The sequence below is a fragment of the Bufo gargarizans genome, chromosome 8 (assembly GCF_014858855.1).
Source record: "Bufo gargarizans isolate SCDJY-AF-19 chromosome 8, ASM1485885v1, whole genome shotgun sequence".
Classification (NCBI taxonomy): Eukaryota; Metazoa; Chordata; class Amphibia; order Anura; family Bufonidae; genus Bufo; species Bufo gargarizans.
Window position 1 is genome coordinate 47,455,934 of NC_058087.1, and position 9,279 is coordinate 47,465,212.

Sequence of the window (9,279 nt, forward strand, 5' to 3'; positions counted from 1 at the left end):
AATGCATTCTGAATGGAGAGAAATCCGTTCAGGATGCATCAGGATGTCTTCAGTTCCGGAACGGAACGTTTTTTGGCCGCAGCAAATAGCGCAGCATGCTGCGCTTTTTGCTCCGGCCAAAAATCCGGAACACTTGCCGCAAGGCCGGATCCGGAATGAATGCCCATTGAAAGGCATTGATCCGGATCCGGCCTTAAGCTAAACGTCGTTTCGGCGCATTGCCGGATGCGACGTTTAGCTTTTTCTCAATGGTTACCATGGCTGCCGGGACGCTAAAGTCCTGGCAGCTATGGTAAAGTGTAGTGGGGAGCGGGGAGCAGCATACTTACCATCCGTGCGGCTCCCGGGGCGCTCCAGAGTGACGTCAGGGCGCCCCAAGCGCATGGATGACGTGATCGCATGGATCACATGATCCATGCGCATGGGGCGCTCTGACGTCATTCTGGAGCGCCCCGGGAGCCGCACGGACTGTAAGTATGCTGCTCCCCGCTCCCCACTACTACTATGGCAACCAGGACTTTAATAGCGTCCTGGGTGCCATAGTAACACTGAAAGCATTTTGAAGACGGATCCGTCTTCAAATGCTTTCAGTACACTTGCGTTTTTCCGGATCCGGCGTGTAATTCCGGCAAGTGGAGTACACGCCGGATCCGGACAACGCAAGTGTGAAAGAGGCCTTATTTATCCTTACTGTAAGGCCTTCGAACTGCTCCATATTCTGGTACTTACCAATGAACGCAATAAGTTTACTATGGTATGGAGCAGGCTAAGACTACTTACTAAACAACTACAGTACTAGTTAGTTCCTACAGGGATACTGGGGGTCAATTAAAGACCAGCGTTTTATGTCGGTCTTTGGTATGCCTTATGCTGTTTAATGGCGTGACTATTTCTTGACAAGGCGCATGCCTCGTCAAAAAATAGGTGGATCCTTTGGCAGTCTGTGCATCTAGATTTCAATAGTCATTTACATAAATGTTAGTGAGTTTGTGGGGAACAATGAGCCAGCCTCTGCCACACTCTACCACTGCTCAGTGGCGAGAACAGCGTAAAAATGTCACAAGCACCTAAATTTAGTAGAGCGGGCTTTTAAAAAGTCCCATAACAGGGGCTTATGACTTTTTTACACCTAGAACTGACTAAGGGGCCTTGTCTGTCCACTTAGAGTTTAAAGAGATTTTCCAACTATGGGGGAATTTTGACAAGACCCCCACATCGCATGATCTGCCAAATAAAACATACTTACCTGCTCCTTGCCGCAGGGTTTTGGCTTTTTCTGTCTCCTGCTGCCACAGAGGTTACATGTCCTCCATGCAACACATGACCTATTGATGTGATGCATGGGGGGACACGTCACTGCTGTGACCAGTCATTGGATGCAGCGGAACATGTGACCCCCTTTAAACTGAATGTTGACAAGTGGGAACAGAGTGTGGCCACTGTGTAACAAAGGCACCAGTACCCTGAGGTGGGGAGAAGGAAAAGATTTATTTGCGCCATAGCAGCTAGTAGACAGAAAAAAGAGTCCTCGGTAATTGATACCGTTTGTAGACTGGTGGTTAGTGGTCCCTGCTACTGAAATTTGGCCCAGAGTGTGAATGCTTTGTCTGTCATCCATGAGGGCCTTGACCACTTTCCCAGCAGGCACAATAGTTCTTTCCTCGTGCCTACTGGACTGAGTAGAAGAACGCATGAGCTGAGGATCATTCCCCGGCCTGTCTCCGGCCTGTGCTCTTTCCTAGTCAGCCCAGCATGTTTGATCACTTCACTGCATCATGGGAATAGAGGATGCAGTATAGAGGCAACAACAAGTTTGTTGGATCAAACAGTTCAGTGTTTTATTCACACTTTAGGCAAGTGACAAAAAAAGCAGTCATATTTAAACAAAAAATCACCTTGCAGTGTTTGTGTTAATTCACACCATGCGGAAATTCTGCCTCAGAGTCCTTGCTGATAGCAACACCAACCTGTTTTCACGACAAACAGGTAGCAAGCTTTCAGACACAAGGCTCCCAGATCCCAACACAGAGACATCGCTTCTGAGCCCAGCTGCCTATTTAAGAACAGCCAGGTGTTGCCAAAACTCGGACCAACACTTAAAATCCGGTCTGGTACTTGACCTCACCTGGCTGTAAATCAGCCCAGCAGCACATGCTGGGAGGAAAATACCTGTTTTCCCAGACCAAACCCCCCCCCCCTTTGCTCAACCCTGGGGGGGTGAACACACGCCAGACAGTGTACAAGGCACAGGGCATCTGCGTTTCCCTTTAACTGGCCAGCCCTGTGTTCCACCGAAAACTTAAAGTTTTGTAGGGAGAGACACCATCGGATGACCCGGGCATTTCTGTCCTTGGCCTGGCTCATTCACTTGAGAGGGGAGTGGTCAGTCACCAGGCAGAATTTTCTCCCCAATAAATAATAGCGGAGAGATTCTAGTGCCCACTTGATAGCCAGGCATTCTCTCTCCACTATACTATACCGGGTCTCGGCTGGGGTGAGCTTACAGCTGAGGAAGACAACGGGATGCTCCTCCCCGTTGACTTCCTGAGACAGTACAGCACCGAGGCCTACTTCGGATGCATCGGTCAGTACTATAAACTCCCTTTTTTTAAGTCAGGCGTCACCAAAAACGGGGACCCGCACAGGGCCGACTTCAAAGCGGAGAAAGCCTCTTCCACCTGATCATCCCAGCAAACCATCATTGACTTGTGTCCTTTCCAGAGTCCTGTCAAGGGCGCAGCTAGAGTAGCAAAGTGGGGAACAAACCTCATGTAATAGCCCGCCATTCCCAGGAATTACTTTATTTGTCTAGTGGTAACACTTTTATGTGGAGTGGGTTGTTGTTCCCACGCCTCTTTGGCCATGTCCAAGAGACCGCGAGGGTGTCTACCAGTTCGAAGGGCGAGAGGCCTGGGGTACCTCTTGCACTGTGAACATTAGATGGGGCAGAAGGAGGTTTAAGTCCTTCCCATCTTTAGACACTACCCTTTTCAACATATTTTTTGTTTGGTTAAACTGTTCTAACAGACTGTCCATTTGCGGATGGTAAACGAATGTCCGTAGTTATTTTATGTGCAGCAAGTTACAGAGTTCCCGCATCACCTTGGACATAAAAGGGGTCCCTTGGTCGGTCAGAACCTCTTTAGGTAGTCCTACTCGGGGAAACCATCTCCATTAACTCCTTAGCTATGAGTTTGGCCGAGGTATGTCGCAGTGGCACCGCTTCCGGGTACTGAGTGGCGTAGTCTAGAATGACTAAGATGTGTTGATGCCCTCTGGCGGACTTCGGTACTGGGCCTTTGAGGTCCATAGCTATTTGGTCAAACGGTACTTAGATAATCGGGAGAGGTACTAGGGGACTACGGAAATGTGGCTGGGGGCTAGTTATCTGGCAGGTTGGGCAAGACTTACAAAACTTTTTCACTTCTTTGAATATGCTGGGCCAGTAAAACCATTGTATAATACGATCCTGAGTTTTCTGCAGCCCCACGTGACCCCTGAGAACATGTTGGTGGGCTAGATCTAACACAAGTTTTTATTGGGTTTTATCGGCTCAAATATCCCGGGCCTGGGGTGGAGATTTCCGGGGTTTGCCCATCCCCCTCCCGACAGAACTCTCTTTTAGATTTCGGGTAGCTTCATAGCATTCCACCAGGCCCACCATCTCAAGGGCATTGCCAGGAGACACCTTACCGATCCAGTGCTGGAGAGGGTATGGCAAAGCACTCCAGAACATATCGGCTAATAGTCTATCCAGCATAGCCGGGGGACTCAGCACATCAGGCTGTAGCCACTTTTGCAAGAGGGGGAGTAAGTCATAATACTGGGTCATCGCAGGCTCATCTGGCTTAAACACCCACTGATGTACCCACTGGGCCCGGACCAACACATTCACCCCTAGTCTTGCTAAAATCTCACCCTTTACTTTTTGGTAGTCAGCCGCTTGATCGTCCGGCAAGTCGATATACACCCGCTGGGAATCGGATGCCAGGAATGGAGCAACGACCTAAGCCCACTGGTCACGGGGTAGCTTTTCCCTGATGGCCACTTTCTCATACATCGCCAGGTAGGTTTCGATGTCGTCTGCGGGGGTCATCTTAGGAATCGCGGCACGGACTGCTTTCCGGGCATCGTGGGCGCTCGGGGTTGCTCCTGCCTGCAAAGCCATCATGTGTTGTAGCAGCAACTGGTTAGTCTCCTGCTGCTGCTTATTAGCCTCGCGTTGCTGCTTGTTAGCCTCTATGAGGGCCTTCACAACAGCCTCCATTTTGTCATGGGGCACTGGTTGTAATACAGCTGGTTTAATGTACGACATACAACCGTGCCTGAAAAAATGCACAAACCAAAAATATAGGCATTTACGCCAGCCTCACTGCTCTTGCCCGCATCCTCCACCAATTGTGGGGATTCGCTCTGGTAGACAGGAATAGCGAACGCAGTATAGAGGCAACAACAAGTTCTTTGGATCAACTAGTTCAGTGTTTTATTCACACTTTAGGCAAGTGACAAAACAATGCCACCAGTATGATAACCGGATCAATAGTTTTAATACTACAAAGAGGGCAAAAACATGTAAACTGAGCCACAAATAAATTGCAACGCCACACTTCAGTAAGAAAGTGGAAAATACAAACTTTATTTACAATGCAGTACATAAATAATTATTTTAGACAGCAGCCATAACAAAATGGAGGACACAAAACCAAGAAGGAGGCTGAGGGGTCAGCACATACGGGACACTGCGAACAGCATGAAAAAAGCAGGCATCCACATTCACCTGTCTATAAAGTGCATGAAACCCCCAGACAAAACCAAGGAAAAAGGAATTCTTGCAGTGTTCTTGCAGTTTGCCTCCTTCTTATACCATAGACTATCAACTATCGAGTCTTATTCTATTTTTACCTTGATTGTACACCTGACTGAACAGTATATTTTAACTATTTACGAGCGACTTTCTGGTAACATGGTCTATTGGTCCGCCCATTGTGGGTGTTCCTTTAGCACACCAATCTGTTATCCTGTGATTTTCCATTTTAATTTTTTTCCAGTTACAAAGCAAGGGTTAACAACCAAACCAAACTCAATATTTATGGCCCTGATTCTGTAGTTTACAGAAACACCCCATATGTGGTCGTAAACCGCTGTACGGGCACACGGCAGGGCGCAGAAGGAAAGGAATGTCATACGGTTTTTGGAAGGCAGGTTTTGCTGGACTGTTTTTTTTTACACCATGTCCCATTTGAAGCCCCCCTGATGCACCCCAGAGTAGAAACTCCATAAAAGTGACCCCATCTAAGAAACTACACCCCTCGAGGTATTCAAAACTGATTTTAAAAACGTTGTTAACCCTTTAGGTGTTCCACAAGAATTAATGGAAAATAGAGATACAATTTCAAAATTTAACTTTTTGGGCAAATTTACATTTTAATAATTTTTTTCCAGTTACAAAGCAAGGGTTAACAGCCAACAAAACTCAATATTTATGGCCCTGATTCTGTAGTTTACAGAAACACCCCATATGTGGTCGTAAACCGCTGTTTCGGCACACGGCAGGGCGCAGAAGGAAAGGAATGCTTTTGCTGGACTAGTTTTTTTTGACACCATGTCCCATTTGAAGCTCCCCTGATGCACCCCTAGAGTAGAAACTCCAAAAAAGTGGCCCCATTTTAGAAACTACAGGATAGGGTGGCAGTATTGTTGGTACTAGTTTAGGGTACATATGATTTTTGGTTGCTCTATATTACACTTTTTGTGAGGCAAGGTAACGAGAAATAGCTGTTTTGGCACCGTTTTTATTTTTTGTAATTTACAACATTCATCTGACAGGTTAGATCATGTGATATTTTTATAGACCAGGTTGTCACGGATGCGGCGATACCTAATATGTATACTTTTTTTATTTATGTAAGTTTTACACAATGATTAATTTTTTGAAGCAAAAAAAAATCATGTTTTAGTGTTTCCATAGTCTGAGAGCCATAATTTTTTTCAGTTTTTAAACGGAGACCTTGGGTAGGGTATGATTTTTGCGGAATGAGATGACTGTTTTATTGGCACTATTTTGGGGTGCATATGACTTTTTGATCGCTTGCTATTACACTTTTTGTGATGTAAGGTGACCAAAAATGGTTTATTTAGCACAGTTTTTATTTTTTACGGTGTTCATCTGAGGGGTTAGATCTTGTGATATTTTTATAGAGCCGGTCGATATGAACGCGGCGATACCAAATATGTATACTTTTTTTTATTCATGTAAGTTTTACACAATAACAGCTTTTTTAAAACAAAAAAAAAAACGATGTTTTAGTGTCACCACATTCTGAGCCACAGTTTTTTTTTTTTTGGGCGATTGTCTCAGGTAGGGGCTCATTTTTTGCGGGATGAGGTGACGGTTAGATAGGTACTATTTTGGTGGGCAAACGCCTTTTTGATCGCTTGCTGTTGTACTTTTTGTGATGTAAGGTGACAAAAAAATTGTTTATTTAGCACAGTGGTTAGGTCATGTGATATGTTTATAGAGCCGATCGATACGGACACGGAAATACCAAATATGTTTACCAATTTTTTAAAACTTTTTTGGGGGAAAATGACGTTTTTGTTTATTTTTACTTGAAACTTTTAATTTTTTTGGGGGGGAAACTTTATTTTATCAACTTTTTTTCGCTTTTTTTTTGTCCCACTTTGGGACTTGAACTTTTGGGGGTCTAATCCTTTACAATGCATTCCAATACTTCTGTATTGGAATGCATTGGCTATATGAGTAATACTGTGTGTATTACTCATACAGCTTCCGGGGCCTGTGAGATCCAGGGGGCTGGATCTCACAGGCTCTTCACCGGAAGGCAGCGCGATGCCTTCCTTAGAGATGCCTTCCTTAGACATCGCGCTGCCTTCCATGCCATCAGGTCCCCCCCACAGCCGCATGGGGACCCGATGACGCCGCCGCCGCCACCCGCCGGATAAGGTAAAAGCCGCAAACCGCAGGTTGTGACAGGATGCCCGCTGAATGATTTCAGCGGGCATCCTGTTCCTATTAACCCCCGCCGCGCCGCAATGTAAAATTTAAACTTAGGACGTACCTGTACGCCCTGAGTCCTTAAGGACTCGGGAAACAGGGCGTACCGGTACGCCCTAAGTCCTTAAGGGGTTAAAGGGAACCTGTCACCTCGCAAAACCATCCCAAGCCGATAGCAGTACCTGCGTGTAGCCAGCAGAGCATGTTTCTGATGATGCCTTTCTTCCTGAAGGCAGATGCAGCAAAAGTACTGAAAACGTTGTTTTATCCCCTGCTCGGCGCGCTTCTCCACACATGCTTGAAGTCAAGGAGGCAGCGGCCTCCTTGCTTCAAGTCACGGTAACCAGTTGCGCACCTACAGGGGGGGTCCAGCGGGTCTGGACCCCCCCCCCCCCCAGGCTATATGTCCATTTTAAATTATTATTTTTTTGACTATTATATAAATATACGTTATATAAGTTCCCGTTTGGTTCTGTATAGCCTGATTTCCATCCTGGCAGGCAGCAGCATTATACTCATTTCCCCTCCTCCCCCAGGCTCGTCTCAGCACAGCCTGGCACCGCCTACCGGCTTTCTCCTGCTGCTTGCTGGCTCCTTCCCGCCTCCTCCTTCCCGCCTTCTCCTTCCCGCCTTCTCCTTCTAACCGCCGGAAGCCCTGTTACCGGCGCCATCTTCCAGTCAGTGCATGTAGCCAGGCAGGCTGAGGCACCGCGGCCGCCCTCACGATTTCTCGCCGTAACCGTTCCGCCGTAAGATTCATATTCATATTCATTAAGAGCGACTGGCGAGCGACTCAGGGAGGTGGTGGATCATTCATGGGCCATGGCTAGACTTCAGACCCTACTCCAGTATCTGCTCTCTGCGCCTTCGTTTATGAGGAGTATAGTGCTACTGCTGTCTGACACGTGAGATGTGACACCTGCTCCTGCAGAGCAGATACTGGAGTTTGGAGGTGTCTATAGGGGTGCAGGGCAGATACTGGATGTGTCACATGTTAACATGATTCACATCATATAATGTAAGGATGCAGGAGGAGCAGATACTGTCTGGAGGTGTCTATAGGATAGGGGACGGTGAAGAGGTGCAGAGCAGATGTCATACTGGAGTCTGGAGGTGTCTATAGGGGTGCAGAGAAGATACTGGAGGTGTCACATCATTATATAATGTAAGGGTGCAGGAGCAGATACTGGTGTCTATAGGGGTGCATGAGCAGATACTGGGGTTTGGAGGTGTCCTTAGGGGTGCAGAGCAGATAATGGCGTCTGGAGGTATCATATACTGTAGGGGTGCAGAGCCTCTGCACCCCTACAGTATATGATGTGACTGTGACACCTCCAGACCCCAGTATCTGCTCTGCACCCCTATAGTATATGATGTGACTACTGCAGTATCTTCTCTGCACCCCTATAGTATATGATGTGACGACTGCAGTATCTGCTCTGCACCCCTATAGTATATGATGTGACGACTGCAGTATCTGCTCTGCACCCCTATAGTATATGATGTGACGACTCCTGACTCCGGTATCTGCTCTGCACCCTTATAGTATATGATGTGACGACTCCAGTATCTGCTCTGCACCCCTATAGTATATGATGTGACGACTCCAGTATCTGCTCTGCACCCCTATAGTATATGATGTGACGACTCCAGTATCTGCTCTGCACCTCTATAGTATATGATGTGACGACTGCAGTATCTGCTCTGCACCTCTATAGTATATGATGTGACGACTGCAGTATCTGCTCTGCACCCCTATAGGATATGATGTGACACCTCCAGACCCCAGTATCTGCTCTGCACCCCTATAGTATATGATGTGACTCCTTCTGACTCCGGTATCTGCTCTGCACCCCTATAGTATATGATGTGACTCCTTCTGACTCCGGTATCTGCTCTGCACCCCTATAGTATATGATGTGACGACTCCAGTATCTGCTCTGCACCCCTATAGGATATGATGTGACACCTCCAGACCCCAGTCTCTGCTCTGCACCCCTATAGTATATGATGTGACTCCTCCTGACTCCGGTATCTGCTCTGCACCCCTATAGGATATGATGTGACACCTCCAGACCCCAGTCTCTGCTCTGCACCCCTATAGTATATGATGTGACAACTGCAGTCTCTGCTCTGCACCCCTATAGGATATGATGTGACACCTCCAGACCCCAGTCTCTGCTCTGCACCCCTATAGTATATGATGTGACGACTGCAGTATCTGCTCTGCACCCCTATAGTATATGATGTGACGACTGCAGTAT